Source organism: Sphaerodactylus townsendi, linkage group LG06, assembly GCF_021028975.2.
Source record: "Sphaerodactylus townsendi isolate TG3544 linkage group LG06, MPM_Stown_v2.3, whole genome shotgun sequence".
Lineage (NCBI taxonomy): Eukaryota > Metazoa > Chordata > Lepidosauria > Squamata > Sphaerodactylidae > Sphaerodactylus > Sphaerodactylus townsendi.
In genome coordinates this window covers 19,310,861-19,327,235 of record NC_059430.1, presented here as the reverse complement: position 1 = coordinate 19,327,235, position 16,375 = coordinate 19,310,861, and positions in this window count along the sequence as shown.

Here is a 16,375-nt window from a genome sequence, read left to right as displayed (position 1 = left end):
CTCCTCCTCCTCTTCTTCTTCTTCTTCTTCTTCTTCTTCTTCTTCTTCTTCTTCTTCTTCTTCTTCTTCTTCTTCTTCTTCTTCTTCTTCTTCTTCTTCTTCTTCTTCTTCTTCTTCTTCTTCTCTCCCTAACTTTTAGCCAAAAGTGACTTCCATCATGGGAATGAAGCCAATGTAGTATTTGGGTTAAGACAATCAGGGGAGGTAATGCAATCAGGGGTCCTTTTGTGGCTGGAATAGACGTGGAGATGAGTGCCCATCCTGCAGTAGTACTGTGCGGAGGGTGCACCCTTCCTTGGGTGTAGAGCTGAGAATGCGCTGCTGTGGCAAGCAAGCTGAGGGCATGAGAGAACAAAGGAGTTTCTGGAAGTTTCTTGTAGATAGAACTGGTCATTGCCAGAGAATGGGTCCTGAAATGCCAGTCTCACCTTTTAGACTAACAAGCGGGTAGGGACATCTGGAAACAATGACTCCCCCCCCCCCCCGCCCATGCCAAAGCTGTATAGTAACAGTATAGTTTTAATTTAACTTAGTGGAGATTGTGGCGCCGAGATACAGTGAATGTTATTGTTTTTATTGTTCTCAACAATGTTGAAATTATCTTGTATGTTACCCTGAGTCTGCTTGATAAGCTGAGCTTAGACAGATAAATAAATAGCTGGAGTGGTTCTGGTGGGTTTTCCGGGCTGTGTGGCCGTGGTCTGGTGGATCTTGTTCCTAACATTTCGCCTGCATCTGTGGCTGGCATCTTCAGAGGTGTATCACAGAGAAAAGTCCGTTTCACACTGTGTCTAAGTGAGAAGGGAAAGTTTAGTGTGGTATATTGTCCACGTCCCAGGGTGGGGAACCAATCATTAAGTGTTTGGGTGGAACTTGCTATGCAAAGGTGTGGTTGAGTGCATTGTATTGTGGGTGGGGTTATCAGTCCATTTTTTAAGTACCGGGAGCCAGGCTTTGCTAATTTTTAACGTCTCTTCTTTCTTATTGAAGTTGTCCTGGTGTTTGTGAATTTCAATGGCCTCCCTGTGCAGTCTGACATAATACACTTCTGAATTGTCCAGAATTTCAGTGTTCCCAAATAAAATATTATGTCCAGACTACTAGACCACGGCCACACAGCCTGGAAAACCCATCAGAACCAGTTGAATCCAGCCGTGAAAGCTGGAGTGTTCAGCATGGACAGGAAAAACGTTAAGTTTTCATTCCTGTTCTACCATGAAGCACACCTGGTTCACGTTTAGGCATGTCTACACATTATGTGCTCCTGAAGAGAAAAGGTAAAGGGGCATCTTTACCAGGGGATACAATGTCCTGTTTGAGGCCTTCTGGGTATTTACAAAATGCTCTCAAAGTGCCTGGATTATGGACCAGATTCATGCATGAACTGTTGTGTTGCTCATACATCTTGCTCTTCCTTCTGGTCTGTGATTCCAAATTTGAATTAACCTCTGATTTAAAATCCTGATTGGTGGGACAGAATTCTTTCTGTCTAAACTTTGCACTTCTGTCAGTAGATTACGGGTTGCTGGAATTAATTTCCCACCAGGATTCACATTGCAAGAAGACTCTTTTCCATAATGGTTTCATGGAGTTCTTAATTCGACACATCAGAATGCAGTCATTGTTTCGAATGCAGAGCCGAAGCCGTGACCTTCCTCTCTAACTGCTCTAGGATATCCTTTTTAGAGCAATGTGGAATCTGCCAGCAGCACTCCGTCTCTCTTTTTGTCAGAGTTTAAAGGGGGTCTGAAGGCAACCGAAGGCCCCGAAAAGTCAAACAGTGGTGGCACAAAATATTCTTTTGCAATTTCTGAAAGCAAAGAAAATATAAAAGATGAAAGGTCAGGCACTGAATCCCAACCTATGATTGGGAACTAAAATGTCAAAAGCACACTTCTTGCTCTTTCCTGGGTTCTCAATTTAACCTTGGATTTCTTTTCATATGTTTTTAAATCCAGCTATTCTAGCTGTCTGGCTCCACAAGTGGATGGTAGAAGTCGTCTGGAAAGGTCAGCAGTGAATTGTGAGGGCAGTCTCTCCGTAATATTCATGTGGGCCCCTTTGGAGAAGCAGAGAGGCTCAGATTAGCCTTGGAACACGGATAAGATTCTCCGTCCTTTGGTTCCCGAATGAAGTTCCAGCGAAGCACTTTCTATCACGGGGATCATTTGTGTTGCCTGTTGCTCAAGTACTAGAAATGTAGACTTTACTGGCGAGATAACAAAAGTCTCCGATTCCCCAGGTCTGCTTGCATTTGAATGACTTATATTACCAAGATAAAAAAAAATGGTATTGGGCCAAATACTTTTGCTATCCGAGGGTGGATCTCTTTTGTGCGAGGCCCTTTACCAATAATACACACTACTCCATTGCTGATGAAAAGCACCCAAATTGAACAGGTTAAGTGCTATAAATACCTTGGCCTCTCATTCTTCTTTAACCTTTCATGGGCAACCCAGAAGAAGGCCGCTCTCCTAGCTACATCTAACAGTATGTCAGCATTACTACATTTCTTTTACAGCAGTGGCCACTCCTTTATCCCTCCTGCCCTCAAATTTTTCAATGCCAAAGTCGCCTCGAGATTGCTTTACAGAGTCCCAATTTGGATTCAAGCTATTAACCACTCCTTGAATTCTCTTCAATCCAATTTTTTTCATAAGATAACTGGGCTCCCAAATTGCGTGCCCTGTGCAGCCCTTTGTCTGGAGTTAGGTCAAAACTCCTTGGAATCAGCCTCTTGGCTGAGGGCTTTTAGATTCTGGCTGCGAGTTCATTTTCTCTCAGACTGTAGTTCCCTGGTCCACCGTCTCTGACACCCATTCCAACCCCTGGTTTTCCATAATTGATGAAAAAATGGCCTCTATTGAACTGTCAGTGGATTCACTTTGCCCTTTGTCCTATTCAGAAGCTTATAGAAAATTAAAAGGTCAACTATTGGATAGAGAGTTCTCTACCCTAATCACCGCAGCCAAGAAAATGTGCTCCCCCCTGTATTTTTCTCTCCCATTTGAACGGGGCCACTTGGCACACTACCTGTATTGCTTAATAAACCCTGCTCAAAGGAGAGCCATAATGCTCGCCAGGTTTAATGTTATGCCTTCTGCCTTGTTACATAGCAGATTTAATAAACAAGAAAAGGCTAAAAGATTGTGCCCATGTAACGATGGCTCAGTTGAATTACTACACTGTCTCAGATTCAAGGAAATCAGATCCAAGTATGTGAATCTTACTCCTTTACATTTACCTGATCTCCCCGATTACACTACTTGTTGGACAATCCTGATCCTTCTCTCTGTATGATAGTGGCAGACTTTCTCCTGGAAATTACTAAACGCCAGTAGATTTCCTTTGACCTAACATTTATTTCCTGTATTGTATATGCTTTTTAATCCATTTTTATTATTGTTGTACTGTTGTCTATGCCAATGAAGGCTTGCTAAAAAAAATACTCCATTGCTGGGGAAATAAATTGGCCATAGCCATTTTATTGAGCAGAAGCGTGAGGCTAAGCATGGGTCTGGATCTGGTCATATGGGTAACGTGCTACAGCTCAGCAGGGCGAGTGCCCCGTCCCGAGCTTCGTTCTACTGCGGGGCTCTGCAGGGCAGATGCTCCAGGCCAGAGATGTTCCCCTTCGGCCCGGTTCAGCAGGGGCGGTCACCTCTTGCCACTGTTGCCGTTCCCAAGGGGAAGACGTAGCTCCCTAGCTCCCTTTCCCTTACCCTTCCAGAGTCATACCCATGCGCCAAACTGCCAAGTGTCTAGGCTATGAAAAAGGAGCATGCATTAACATAGAAAATTAGGGAGAGGTGGGAGGGCAAATCATCCACCGGCGAGCACATGGTCCAGACAAAGGTGGGTGAGCCCCTTTAAAGTCTCGGCTCGCCCCTCCTTTCTTCCGGTGACGCTAGCCCATTTCTAGCGTGGCTCCCCTTTTGCCCTTACTGGGGCGGCATCCGCTGGTCCCGCTTTTCCCCACCCCAAGCAGCAACCACGCCTCGTGGGTGATTCACAGGTGTCTTTATTGAAAAAGCAAAAAGAAGGCCAATTTTCTAGTCCTCAAGGTTAAAACCACAACAAGAAGCTTGACAGACACATGCGACAGCTGGTGAAATCTCAGTGGCAAGGCTAAAGACCAGGCAAAATGTTCACGGGTCAAGGAGTGGGACTTCCTGCAAGTGCCAGCGTCAACTTACGCATTTTCTTTAAACTGCATTTTAAACTACATGTTCTTTCAACTGCATGGCATATAAAGATGACCCATGTCGGTTTTCAGAATTGAGGCTAACGAGATGTTCTGTGCCCTATTACAATAGTGTTGCATTGCTGAAAAGTTCCACAGTTGCTGTCTCTGGTGCCTGCAGCAATTATCAATGGCCTGATAACTCCAAACCAATCTCCACTCAGAGGATCCGCCATCTCGTGCTTCCCAGAGAGCTCACCAGCCAGTGGGCAGTTGCTCCAGTTCAGCTCACCTGTTTTAAACACAGCAGGGTTAGGAAAGGCTGAGCCTTATCCTGTTTATTTTGGTTCCATTTTAAAGCAGCGTCATTTACTGATGTCTAGAGCGTGAAATGGCCCACCCACCCCTTTCCCCTCCGCTAGGGTGGGTGGGCCATGTCCAAATGCCGGGTCCCCCTCCCCTCCCTTGCATGCCACCCCTCCCTCCCTCCCCTCCCCACTCCCTTCCCTTGCATGCCACCCCTTCCTCCCCTCCCTCCCCTCGGGTGGGTGGGCCATGTCCAGATGCTGGGCCCCCTCCCTCCCATTCCTTGCATGCCACCCCTCACACTCCCTCTCCTCCCCTCCCCTTCCCTTGCATGCCACCCTCCCCCTCCACTAGGGTGGGTGGGCCATGTCCAAATGCCGGGGCCCCTCCCTCCCCTCCCTTGCATGCCACCCCACATTCCCTCCTCTCCCCCACTCCCTTCCCTTGCATGCCACTCCTCCCTCCCCTCCCCCTCCTAGGGTGGGTGGGCAATGTCCACATGCTGGGTCCCCTCCCTCCCCTTCCTTGCATGCCACCCCTCCCTCCCCTCCCTCTCCCTCTGCTAGGGTGGGTGGGGCATGTCCAAATGTATCTCTGGACAACTCTCTGTCTATGATACTGTTCCATAGTGCTCAGTTCTGTCACTCAGTTCTGTTCCTTGGACCATTCCGCTCCAAGATCAGGTGACTATAACTTTCTTCGGGCTCCCATTTGAGTACTGGATGGCTGACCATCCTTATTTAGGATGATCAAATCCCCGCTGGTTCGACTCTCATCTTGTTTGCTCACCACACAGGGAGCTGGTATTGCAATGGACTGTCTGTTTATTGGCCAACTAAAAGCTGTTTGTCTGGTTACTTCACTATATTCCCTCCTGTTATTGCAGTACATGCCCATAGGTCATTTATGCATGCACCTCTTATCCCATGGCTGTTTGTTTTGCAGTGGGCTTTCCCCATCTTTTCATGTGTTTGCACAGGGATTTTCCTACTGTGTGTCTGTAGTGCGCCTGTAGCCAATATACCATTTTGTTCGCCCACCACTTGTTTGTTGTTTCCGTGCAACAGTTAAACATTGTGATGTGGATGCTCCTTTAGGGACCCATCTGCATCAGTTTTATTTCCAAAAGTCTTTATATTGATTGATGTCAGTTTCCCAATGCCATTTAAGGGACAAACTATCACAGAGTTGGCCTCCGAATCTAACTGAAATAATTTGTTGCCTCTTCTTTTTAGTCCCCAACATATTTCTCGCATGGCCCATAATGCGGTGAATTTTCACCTTGTTTTAAGCCATTCATTTCTATTCCTCCCAGAACTCCCTGCTCCTCTAGTGCCATTTTGGCTGATACTTTCAAAAAGTGCAGCCAGCCAATCAGAGCTCATGAAACGATCAAAATGGTGTCAGAATTCTCCCTGGCTAACCAGGATTTAACGAAATGCAAACAGCACTGAGGAAAATGAAACTAAGGCTCATTCCGCACATGCAGAATAATGCACTTTCAAACTGCTTTCAGTGCCCTTTGAAGCTGTGCGTAATAGCAAAATCCACTTACAAACAGTTGTGAAAGTGGTTTGAAAATGCATTATTTTGCATGTGCGGAAGGGGCCTAATTTAGGAGACAAAACTCCCTTGGGAAATACTTGGAGATATTGAGAGTGGAGTCTAAGGAGGGTGGGGTTTGGGAAAGGATGGACTTCTGTCAGGTATAACACCATAGTGTCTACCTTCCAAAATGGCCATTTTGCCAAGGTTAACTAATCTGTTGCCTGGAGATCAGTTATAATCCCAGGAATCCAATTACTACCTAAAGGTTGGCAACACTACCTCTTTGACTGGGTATATAGGTGGTCATAGCCAGTCAGAAACATGTATTGTCGAAGGCTTTCACAGCTGGATTCAACTGGTTGTGGTTGGTTTTCTGGGCTCTGTGGTTGTGGTCTGCTAGACCTTGTTCCTAACGTTTCGCCTGCATCTGTGGTTGGCATCTTCAGAGGTGTATCACAGAGGGAAGTCTGTGGAAGTCCAGGACACGGTGTGTAACAGACTTCTCTCTGTGATACACCTCTGAAGATGCCAGCCACAGATGCAGGCGAAACATTATGAACAAGATCTACCAGACCATGGCCACACAGCCCGGAAAACCCACCACAACCAATCAGAAACATGTTTGTGCAAAATGCTGACTCTTCTACCGCTTTCTTCAGACAACCCTAGATGGTCACTTAAGGGGCAGGGGGTGTCTTTTGGTGCTGATAACCCATTTCTGCCAAAAAAAAATATTTCCCCTTCCAGCTCTGCTCCAGCATACTGTTATTCATATAATAAAGAAGAGTAAAACAGCCAGTGCAGGAGGTGAGGGCCATACACATATTTCCACTGTTAATGTATGCGAGCGGAGGAAAGCAAACAATTCCACTTTGATTATCAGTATCGGCAGACATGAAAAAGATCAAGGAATGCTCCCCTCGCCTCTGACGAGATGAAAAGTAAGGGAATAAAAGGCAGACTGTGCAAGCTCAACGTTGTGGAGTGCTGAGGTCTTTGAGTAGATGAAGTGGAATTGAGGTTGTGACCTTGTGGAGATAACAGCAAAAGTGTGTCCCTGCTGATCATCCGGTTCCATTCACCACAGCCTGTGCTATCTTTTTCCGTTTTCACAATTACATTCACAGGCTGAAGTTCAGGAGCCCAGAGATGGTGGGGTCGCATCCAATGGATGCCTCTCCAAATCTTATACATTTCTGTGAGGATTCACACCAACATTCATAGCAATTTTTTTTCTCATGAAGAAGATTCAAGATTGGGGTGCTCACAGCCAAACAAATTCATGCTTGCACTTGACAGCTAACACCAACGTTTTCTCTTCTCAGTTGAGGTGCATCAAAACAAACAGACTGATCACACAGACATTTCCATTTTCACTTGCTGAGCAAAGTCACTATGGGCGTTTGGTAAGTGGGGTCGGTAGCTTGGTGATAGCTTATGTAATATCTTTAAGCCATGGCGTTCCGGAACTTTCTCAACCCCACTTACCTCACAAGGTGCCTGCTATGGCATTCCGGAACTTTCTCAACCCCACTTACCTCACAAGGTGCCTGCTATGGGGAAAGGAAGCTGATTGTAACCTACAGGAGAGAAAAGTATAAAACCCAATTCTTCTTCTTTTTCTCTTCTATAAGGGACTTTTCCACTTAGAGGTAGGAGATCCATGGAATCTATCCCCAAAACTTCTCTGTGTGTTCGATTCTCAACTGCAGTTTTCAGGAATCCTGACCTGCACCGAGCAACCAAGTGATATATATGCATGTCTGAACCCAGTCATTGTTTGAAAATGGTGTCCACCATTTTGGTAGATTACATATTTTCAGGGGGATCAGGAAACATTTCAAAGAAAAATTCAGCACTGGGGGAGGAAGTTATCATTGGAGAGGGTTTTTTTTAAAATCTAAAAACCAAAAGCGAATGCAAGAAATAATTCCTCGGCAAAATCAGAATTCAGATAGCATTTCAATTTATCCATACACACAACATGCAATTTGAGTCTGCTTTTCTAGACAGCAAACAGAAGAGACCAGAATCTGTTTGTCTTCCATGTGGGATGGAGGCGAAGGGCTAAAACAGAGAAGAAAGGTTAATTTGAAATAATTAAATGGTCCTATTTATGGATGCATGCAATCAATTATAAATTACAGGCAACTGGGCATTTGCAGCTGGTATGAATCCGGCACCTGTTCAAAAGGGAAAGTGAGCTTTAAAAAATGTACTGCTTTTCATTCCCAAACACAAAAGGCCTAATTGTAAAGGTAGCATTGGTGACAGCCCCAGAGAAGGTGGCTGGAAGGGAACTATTTGGCAGTCAGAACCCTGAAAGACAAAAATACCTTCTGACAGAGTTTCAGTATCTTTGAAAAGTGCAGGTGAGGTCAGGATGTTGGACTGTGATTGGAATAGCTGGAGTCAAATCCCTTTGCAGCTATAAATCTCTGACTTGTGTTAGGCCAGACAAATTCTTCCAGTCTGGTTTACCTCACAAGGTTGTTGTGAGGATAATCAACTTCCTCTTCCTTCCCCTTTGTCCCCCCTTCCCTCAATGGGTTAGAGGCCCCCCTCCCCTCTTCATGTCTCTCTCCTCCCCCCCGCCCCCCATAAGGATGAATGGGCAGGCCATGACCAGATGACAGGCCCCCTGCCCCTTTCTCCCCTCTCCCCCAAAGGGGGAGACATGACCAGATGACGTGCCCCCTTCCCCTCCCCTCTCTGTCTCCCTTCCCTCCTCCCCCAGATGATGTGCCCCCTTCCCCTCCCCTCTCTGTCTCCCTTCCCTCCTCCCCCAGATGACGTGCCCCCTTCCCCTCCCCTCTCTGTCTCCCTTCCCTCCTCCCCCAGATGACGTGCCCCCTTCCCCTCCCCTCTCTGTCTCCCTTCCCTCCTCCCCCAAAGGGTGGGTGGGTGGGCCACAACCAGGCGACGGGCCCCCTCCCCCTCAAAACACAAGACCCTGGCTGTATAATAAAGTACAATGGTGAGCAAGTACAATAGTTATGTGAATCAGTAAAGTGCATATGGGCACAGCAAAGCCAGCAAACAACATAAGACTTTCTCAACAAATGATAAGAAAGTCTCTATAGAGGGAAGGCATAGTAGCCAGAAGGACGTTCAAGGCGATCTCCTGGAATTATGACACATCCCCAGACTACAAGCTTTTGAATGGTAGTAAGAGTCACTGGGTTTTCCTTCTTATGCTGAGAATGAACCCACAAATCACATGTGAAAAGGGACACTCCTGCCCAAGAGGTTCTATTCCTGATGCTCTAGAAGAAGAAGAAGAGTTTGGATTTATATCCCCCCTTTCTCTCCTGCAGGAGACTCAAAGGGGCTTACAATCTCCTTGCCCTTCCCCCCTCACAACAAACACCCTGTAAGGTAGGTGGGGCTGAGGGAGCTCCAAGAAGCTGTGACTAGCCCAAGGTCAACCAGCTGGCGTGTGTGGGAGTGTACAGGCTAATCTGAATTCCCCAGATAAGCCTCCACAGCTCAGACGGCAGAGCTGGGAATCAAACCCGGTTCTTCCAAATTAGATACACGAGCTCTTAACCTCCCATGCCACTGCTGCTCTAGAATTACCTTCATCATCGCATGCTCTGCATCTTTCTGCATTGCTTCAGATTTATCATATTTCCTACTGTTGAAACAATCCACCGGATCAGCTTTATCATTTCGTTTGATAAGATCAGAAAAAATGAAGCTAGCGAGTTCACAAATTTTTTTCTTTTTAAAAATGGAAAATGTATTTGTGCAAAAGATGTCCCTTTCCTAATGATTCTAATCTGCTTGAATCAGGCTCTGCCCTTTCTCTAATTAATGGCTAAACTTTGCTTTTGAGCAAAAACCAATTTCTATTTACATCTTGATTCTGAGAGAATGGGATTAACCAAGCTAAAAAAAGATTGCCATCAATAAGGTCAGCGGCAAATATGCAAGTGTAAATTACAGACGGCAGAATGGGCGCTTTTTCCATTTTGCATTCTGTGCTCCTGTTGACTGGGACTGCTGATCTGTGAAGGAGGCATGTAATCACACCAAATGTACTATAACAGTGATGGGTAAAAATACAGTCTCAAAAGCTAGCAAAACAAAAATTTCCAATACACTGCCCCAAGGCAAGGCCTTGACTGGTATGTTGGGTGGATAAGAAATTTTGATCATGGGGTATCAGATGATCTGATTCACATTTTTGTAGTGCTTGGTTTTCTATAATAAAATTGCACCATAAAATTTTTTGTGGGGAACAAACAGAACTCCCCCCCCCCCGGATTAATTCCGTATGGCAATGGAAACGCACCTCCACCGGCATAAATTATGCTGGTGGAGGCTTGGGGACTGCTCACACGGTAGCGTGCAAGCAGCCCCGCAGATCTGCCACACCAGAGAGGCAGGCTCCGGTCCGTTGCCTCCACTGACCTGCCTGTCCAGAGTCGCTCTGGAGGGCTGCAGGGACCCGCCCACACTGCCCTCCAACCTCTAGGGGTCAGAGGGCAGTGTGGGCTGGTCTCTGCAGCCCTCCAGAGCAGCGCTGGACAGGCAGGTCAGTGGAGGTGACGGGAAAAGCGGCGTCTTCCCACCGGTGTGGTTCGCACTGTGCCAGCGGGAAGACGCCGCTTTTCAAAAACCTTGCTTGATGACCAAGGTTTAAAGCGGCGGCTTCACACTGCTCCAGGGCGGCCAGTGCAAACACTTCCCCAATAATTGAATCCCACAACTGATTTTAAGATATTGGAAATGGTGGCCAATTTTCTGATTAACACTTTGAATTAATCCATTGGAGGTTTTTTTCTGTTTATATTACCCTTACGAATGTTGGATATTATTTTTTTTTCAGATACTTGGTTCCCTGTTCGTCCCTGTCTTGTTGATTTTATTTTTTTGACGCCTAATAAAGGTTTCTGATCTGATCTAGTCACAGTTCTCTCTGAACTCCTTCAGCCTCACCTACCTCGCAAGGTGTTGCAGGGAGAGGAAGGGAAAAGGACTTTGTAAGAATAGGGACACCTAACTTCTGTGGAACTAAGAACATGACTTCGGTATTTTTGCTCATGGGAATGGCACAACAGTGAGAAATCTAATTGGAATTCTACATTTTTGAAAGACAGAGCACTAAGAGGTTTTAACATAGCAGTTAGGGTTGTAAATGTACAGATGGGACCTGGAGAATTACAACTGATTTCCAGAGTGTGGAGAAAATGGCTGCTTTGGAGGGTGGATTTATGATATTATATCCTGCTGAAGTCCCTCCCTTTCCTATACCCCAAAGACTCCTACACTTTTATCATTATGCAGAACATATAAAATGGAATTGGTCTATTTGGCCAGTTCATAAAAAGATGCGAATCACAGTTAATGTGTGTGGAATTTTAGATAGCTTTTCTTGCTTTGTTCTCTGTGCATACCACACACTATTTTATCTGATTTTGTAATCCTCTTTTATTTCATTTGCCTGTGGCGTAGGCCTGTGGCAGCAGTGGCGTAGGAGGTTAAGAGCTCATGTATCGAATCTGGAGAAACCGGGTTTGATTCCCCGCTCTGCCTCCTGAGCTGTGGAGGCTTATCTGGGGAATTCAGATTAGCCTGTGCACTCCCACACACGCCAGCTGGGTGACCTTGGGCTAGTCACAGCTTCTCGGAGCTCTCTCAGCCCCACCTACCCCACCTACCTCACAGGGTGTTTGTTGTGAGGGGGGAAGGGCAAGGAGATTGTAAGCCCCTTTGAGTCTCCTGCAGGAGAGAAAGGGGGGATATAAATCCAAGCTCTTCTTCCTCTTCTTCTATAACATTCTGTGCACTAAAAAAAGAATACCATTGCTAATTTTATGTGTTTCACAGCTCGGATTACATTGTTTTAACCTGCGTAATATATTTTAGATCTCAGTGAGAAAGATGGCATAAATAAAGGTACAGTTTTGATTTTGAAGCAAACTTTCACAAATTGCAGTATTCAGAATGGAAAGGGTTCCTTCGCCATTTGAAATTGGAATATTTGCAAACATCCATTCCACTCCAGGAAAACTGAAAGCCAGCAAAAAATTAGCATTTTGACACCATGCTTAGACAGGCCCCTTTAATGGTGATGTGAAAGAAAAGAATCAAACTGGGGGCAGATGCTGCCTCCACGGTATTTCCTGCAACCTTTTCGGCTGTTTCAGTTGGCAATCATAACACAAATTTAATCTTAATCTATGATATAGGATCTTAATGTATTATGATTGCAAACTGTATCGTATGAAATATATGTAGCTGAATAAAATATATGTATTCAACAAGCAAAGCTGAATCCTTGTTCCTCCTGCGAGGAGTTTGGAGTATGATATATCGTTCTTCCTTCCTTATTTTATCCTCACAAGAACCTTGTGGGATAGAAGTTAGATTGAAAGAGTGAGTGACTGGCTCAAAGTTACTCAGGCTGAAGTGGATCAGGGCAATAAATCTTGTCCCGATGTGCTTCCTCTTGCCCCACGCATGCACTTTTGGCTCAACGTTTCCAGTCAGAGTGGGGTGAGGGTGGGGAATAGCCTGCAATGAGTAATTGTCAGGATGTGTCTTCATTTGCCATCAAAGGGGAGACTTGGATGCGAGAACTCACACCTGTCTGGGGGGCGGGGGAAGCAACTGTCTTAAGAACATAAGAACAAGCCAGCTAGATCAGACCAGAGTCCATCCAGTCCAGCTCTCTGCTACTCGCAGTGGCCCACCAGGTGCCTTTGGGAACTCACATGCAGGATGTGGAAGCAATGGCCTTCTGTGGCTGTTGCTCCTGAGCACCTGGTCTGTTAAGGCATTTGCAATCTCAGATCAAGGAGGGTCAAGATTGGTAGCCATAGATCGACTTCTCCATAAATCTGCCCAAGCCCCTTTTAAAGCTATCCAGGTTAGTGGCCATCACCACCTCCTGTGGCAGCATATTCCAAACACCAATCACACGTTGCGTGAAGAAGTATTTCCTTTTATTAGTCCTAATTCTCCCCCCCCCCTCCAGCATTTTCAGTGTATGCCCCCTGGTTCTAGTATTGTGAGAAAGAGAGAAAAATTTCTCTCTGTCAACATTTTCTATCCCATGCATAATTTTATAGACTTCAATCATAGCCCCCCTCAGACGTCTCCTCTCCAAACTAAAGAGTCCCAAACGCTGCAGCCTCTCCTCATAAGGAAGGTGCTCCAGTCCCTCAATCATCCTCGTTGCCCTTCTCTGCACTTTTTCTATCTCCTCAATATCCTTTTTGAGATGTGGCGACCAGAACTGAACATAGTACTCCAAGTGCGGTCGCACCAAGGCTTTATATAAGGGCATGACAATCTTTGCAGTTTTATTATCAATTCCTTTCCTAATTATCCCCAGCATAGAGTTTGCCTTTTTCACAGCTGCCATGCATTGAGTTGACATTCCCATGGAACTATCAACTAAGATGCCCAAATCTAAGTCTTCACCTTCTAATACGTTAATGGACCTTATCCTTTCCTTTCAGTTTCCTTTGATGCTAGCAACTGTAACTGTAGCTAATAGGAGCAATTCTGGTGCCTTCCCAGTGGGAGGGGGTGGCAGATGGCTGCGAACTATCACTGCACTGGTCTTGAGATGCTCAACTCCCAAACATTTCTCTTCCCTTTGTGTTATTCTCACATTCCATGGGAAACAGGGAGGGGGGTTATGGTGGGATAAAGGCAACTGTAATTTTGTAGTTTATCAGAATTAACTTTCTGAAAGCTAGGTACTTGCTGTTATTAATAAAGACTTCTGATCCAGAATCTAGAGTCTGCTTATTGACCTTAGTCTCAAGACCTGACAGTAATTGTCCTCAATGAACCTTTGGGGAGTGGTGGGATTTGTATCCAGAGCTTCCAGTCCAGGCAGCTAAGTGTTATTTAACAATGGATTATTGTGCCTTTTTCATATTTCACTGTATCCTGGCCAATGACTGCATAGATAAATAAGTGAAGCTTTAGACACAGACTGTACACAGAGCCAGAGGGAAGCACGGACCATTCTCAGCACAGCCAGTGTTCATATTTCTCTTTGGGGTTGTGCTCGGTCAGAATTTTTCAAAAATCCAGCATTTGGAAGCCGTAGCTCTGCTATGCAAAAGCGCAGATCTGAGAGGCAATGTTATTAGCAAGCAATGAAGATAACAAACTTGTCCTCGAGCCTCTATCACTGGGCACAGATGAAAATCCAGGCAGCGCTCGCTACAGCTGAGAGCTTGGCTTATACAGCTGCAGGGCTGCCTCCTGGCAGCAGAGACATGCACCTGTGGGAATTGTCACTCGGAAAGGGGAAACTGCGCCAGTCAGCTTGCTTTTTCCACTCATCCTGGCAGCAAAAACATGTTGCCGTGGCAGCTCACAACTGTAAGCATCTCAGCTCACTTGTGGGACAGCAACTTAGGGATCATTATCTTCCTGGGTCCATAACCAGATGGACCCAGAGGTGGGATCCAGCAGGTTCTTGAAGGTTCCCGAGAGTAGGTTACTAATTATTAGTGTGTGCCGAGGGGGGGCTACTAATTGGTGATTTTGCCACGTGATTTTTGCCTGAGTCTTGCCCCTCCTCTCAGCAGCAGCGCACAGAACTTGAAGCAGTCTAGCGGGAGGTGTACTGGCATGCGTGGCAGCCTGCGCCTGCGTGCATTTGTTTCCTGCCCAAGGACCGGCGCAGAGGCTGCATCCTTCCCACAGCCCCGCCCAGAAAAGCCCCGCCCCCGGAATGCCCACCCCCACCACGTCATGCCCCGCCCCGCCCCATTGGCGCTACGCCACAGTTTGAATCTCACCACCATGGGAACCTGTTACTAAAATGTTTGGATCCCACCACTGCTCAGATCCATTCTGCATGGAACGCCCTGGCTCGGTGGTAAAGCATCTTCTCGGTTTTCAAGTTCATAATCATCTCCAGTTAAAAGATCTTTGGCAGCTGGTGAAGAAGAAAAGAAGAAGAGTTTGGATTAATCCCCTGCTTTTCTCAACCCTAAGGAGGCTTATGGGGGCTTGCAAACTCCTTCCCTGCCTCTCCCCACAGCAGACACCTTGTGAGATAGGTGGGGCTGAGAGAGTTCGAAGAGGACTGTGAGTTACCCAAGGTCACCCAGCAGGTTTCATGTGTAGGAGAAGGGAAACGAACCCAGTTCTTCAAAGTAGAGTCTGCTGCTCATGGGGAGGGGCAAGGAATCAAACAGAAGAAGAAGAAGAAGAAGAAGAAGAAGAAGAAGAAGAAGAAGAAGAAGAAGAAGAAGAAGAAGAAGAAGAAGAAGAAGAAGAAGAGGAGGAGGAGGAGGAGGAGGAGGAGGAGGAGGAGGAGTTTGGATTTATATCCCCCCTTTCTCTCCTGCAGGAGACTCAAAGCTTTCAATCTCCTTTCCCTTCCCCTCTCACAACAAACACCCTGTGAGGTGGGTGGGGCTGAGAGGGCTCCTAGAAGCTGTGACTAGCCCAAGGTCACCCAACTGGCGTGTGTGGGAGTGCACAGGCTAATCTGAATTCCCCAGATAAGCCTCCACAGCTCAAGCAGCACAGTGGGGAATCAAACCCAGCTACTCCAGATTAGAATGCACCTGTTCTTAAGCACTACGCCACCGCTGCTCTAAACTGGTTCTCCAGATTAGAGTCCACTGCTCTTAGCCACTACACCATACCAGACCAGTGGCTAAGTAGATACTACACTGTTTCAGTAGACAGTAACGTTGAGTGATACCAAAAAATTAGGTATAATTCGAATTCGGCATGATAATTATCGTTACAGCTGAATCAGCTGAATACCTGAGTTAGTATACCCGAATATATTGGGATATACTGGAAAATTTGGGTTTGTTTGAATGTTTTTGGCCTGTAGTGGACACATCTTTTATGCTAGCAGCACCAAGTTTTCAGATTATTTTCTGGAGACTCTCCTGATGATGCCATCAAGGTTTTGTGAGGTTTAGTTGAGGGGGCCTAATGTTATGCACCCCCAAAGCGGGTGCCTCCATCCTCCATTGTTTCTAATGGGAGCTAATAGGAGATGTGGGCTACCTCTTCGAGAACCCCTAAAGTTGCACCCCCTGAACCAAACTTCACCACACTTGGGTGGTATCATTGAGAGAGTCTCATGAACATACCTTGATATTTTGGTGCCACTGCCAAATCGCCATGCCTAGTAGACAATATACCAAGGGGGTCTGATTTAATACAAGGCACATTCACGTGCTCCTGTGCATGGCCACTTAAGAACACAATAGAAGTCCTTTTGGATCAGACCAACAGTTTGTCTTGTGGGCACCCTGCTTCCAAGAACAGCCAGCCAGGTGTCTCTGAGAATCCTACGAGCTGTGCATAAAGCCCTCTGTCTTGTTTGTTCGCAGC